This window comes from Apium graveolens, chromosome 4, assembly GCF_009905375.1.
Source record: "Apium graveolens cultivar Ventura chromosome 4, ASM990537v1, whole genome shotgun sequence".
NCBI classification, from domain to species: domain Eukaryota; kingdom Viridiplantae; phylum Streptophyta; class Magnoliopsida; order Apiales; family Apiaceae; genus Apium; species Apium graveolens.
Genome location: NC_133650.1, coordinates 52,974,305 through 52,977,230, shown reverse-complemented (window position 1 = coordinate 52,977,230; position 2,926 = coordinate 52,974,305). Strand labels below are relative to the sequence as shown.

The window sequence follows — 2,926 nt, the reverse complement described above, 5'->3', positions numbered from 1 at the left end:
TCTTATGGATTTTTCTCGGCCTAAAATTGATGATATTCAGTCAAGCATCCTTCATCCGGCTATTCAAGCTAACACCTTTGAAATCAAGCCGGGCACTATTCAGATGGTGCAGAATTCTGTTTTTTTTGGAGGAGCGGCAACTGAAGACCCCAACATGCACATAAGGAATTTTGTCGAGATCTGCAGCACTTTTAAGTATAATGGCGTGACTGATGAGGCTATCAAGTTGAGGCTTTTCCCATTGTCACTGAGGGATAAAGCTAAAGACTGGTTACATTCTGAACCAGCTGGGTCCATCACTACGTGGCAAGATCTTGCGCAAAAGTTTCTGGTGAAGTTTTATCTAATGGCAAAGACTGCTGCTATGAGGAGTGCTCTTACTCAGTTTGCGCAGCAACCTACAGAATCTATGTGCGAGGCTTGGGAACGCTACAAGGAAATGTTGAGAAAATGTCCACATCATGGAATGCCGGATTGGATGGTAATCACTGGTTTTTATAATGGTTTGGGGGCCCAATCTCGGCCCATGCTCGATGCAGCAGCTGGAGGCGCCTTATGGGCTAAAAGCTATACTGAGGCGTATAATCTTATCGAGACGATGGCTGCAAATGAGCATCAAAACTCAACTCAGAGGATGACGTCAGGCAAGGTAGCAGGTATTCTGGAAGTTGATGCAGCCACCGCTATTGCAACCCAGCTCCAAGCGCTATCAATGAAGGTTGATTCTTTGGCTACGTATAGAGTTAATCAAATAGCTATGGTTTGTGAGCTTTGTGCAGGTTCTCATGCTACGGATCAGTGTTCTCTTGTCAACGAATCTGTTCAGTATGTGAATAATTATCAGTGACAACAGCAGCCTGTGCCAGCGACCTATCATCCTAACAACAGAAATCATCCAAATTTCAGCTGGGGGAATAATCAGAATGCTATTCAGCCAACATATCAGCAAGGAGTAAGTAAACAGTTTAACCCACCTGGATTCCAGCAACCACAGCAGTATGCTACAAGGCAATCATATCCTCAACAGGGAAGTGCAGCTGCACCTACTAGTGCTGATTTTGAGGAACTTAAGCTGTTGTGCAAGAGTCAGGCGGTTTCTATCAAGAGCCAATGCAGTGCTCAATCGTCAACCTGGCACTCTTCCCAGTGACACGGAAGTACCAGGCAGGAAGGAAGCTAAAGAGCAAGTCAAGGCTATTACCTTAAGGTCTGGAAAAGTAGCTGATGCTGAAAAGGAAAAAGAAGTCGAAGCTGAAGTTAGAGATGAAGAATCTAAGCAAAAGGAGAAAGTGGTGGAACCAAAGAAGACTACTGTTGAACACACTCTGCCTGAGGCTAATACAGGGGATAAACAGCTCTATCCTCCACCACCTTTTCCTAAGAGATTGCAGCAACAAAAGCTGGATAGACAGTTCGTGAAGTTTCTGGAGGTGTTCAAGAAACTTCACATCAATATACCTTTCGCTGAGGCGCTGGAACAAATGCCTAGTTATGCGAAGTTTATGAAGACTATTCTTTCAATGAAGGTGAAACTGGATGACCTTGAAACCGTTGCTCTCACAGAAGAATGCAGCGCGGTTCTGCAACAAAAGTTACCACCAAAACTGAAAGATCCAGGAAGCTTCACCATTCCTTACACCATTGGCAATCTAACTTTTGACAAGTGCCTTTGTGATTTGGGAGCAAGCATTAATCTGATGCCGTTGTCGATCTTTAAAAAGCTGGATCTGCCTGATCCAAAACCCACATACATGTCGCTACAATTGGCGGACCGTTCCATTACTTACCCAAGGGGCATAGTTGAGGATGTGCTCGTCAAGGTGGATAAGCTCTTCTTTCCTGCAGATTTTGTTATTCTGGATTTTGAGGAAGATAAGAAGATTCCCATAATCTTGGGGAGGCCTTTCTTGGCTACTGGTCGTACCTTGATAGATGTGCAAGAAGGGGAACTTACTATGCGGGTCCAAGATCAGGATGTGACCTTCAACGTATTCAAGGCAATGAAATTCCCTATAGAAGATGAGGAGTGCTTAAAAGTGGATGTGATTGATTCTGCGGTTACTTCGGAACTCGATCACATGCTAATGTCTGATACATTGGAAAAGGCCTTAGTGGGGGATTTTGACAGCGATGATGAAGATAGCAACGAGCAATTACAATATCTGAACGCTTCTCCATGGAAGCGAAAGCTCGACATACCATTTGAATCTCTTGGTACTTCTGACCTTAAGAATGCTGAAGGGAAGCTCAAACCATCAATAGAGGAAGCACCTACCTTGGAGCTCAAACCCTTACCTGAACACTTGAGGTATGCTTTTTTAGGTGATTCATCTACGTTACCTGTTATTATTTCAGCTGACCTTTCAGGTAGTGAGGAAGACAAGCTCTTAAGGATTTTGAGAGAATTCAAACCGGCTATAGGATGGACCATAGCAGACATCAAGGGGATAAGTCCTTCATATTGTATGCATAAAATTCTGTTAGAGGAAGGTAGTAAGCCAACTGTGGAACAGCAGCAAAAACTGAACCCGATCATGAAGGAGGTGGTGAAGAAAGAAATTCTGAAATGGCTAGATGCAGGCATCATTTATCCTATTTCTGACAGCTCGTGGGTGAGCCCCGTGCAATGTGTACCTAAGAAAGGAGGTATCACTGTGGTCGCAAATGAAAAGAATGAGCTCATCCCTACTCGAACAGTTACAGGATGGAGAGTATGCATGGATTATACAAAATTGAACAAAGCCACAAGGAAGGATCACTTCCCTCTCCCATTCATTGATCAAATGCTTGACAGATTGGCGGGACATGAGTATTTTTATCTTCTGGATGGTTATTCCGGGTATAATCAGATTTGTATTGCACCAGAGGATCAGGAAAAGACTACCTTCACTTGTCCATTTGGCACATTTGCTTTTCATAGAGTTTC

At 43.7% G+C, this 2,926-nt stretch overlaps 1 non-coding gene across 1 annotated transcript; it reads right to left on the bottom strand.

The window, feature by feature from the left end:
• Positions 1-361: 361 nt before the first annotated feature.
• Positions 362-468, bottom strand: LOC141722278 (small nucleolar RNA R71). The gene has a single exon (XR_012575297.1). It is a non-coding gene; the product is annotated as a small nucleolar RNA R71 (small nucleolar RNA).
• Positions 469-2,926: the final 2,458 nt, after the last annotated feature.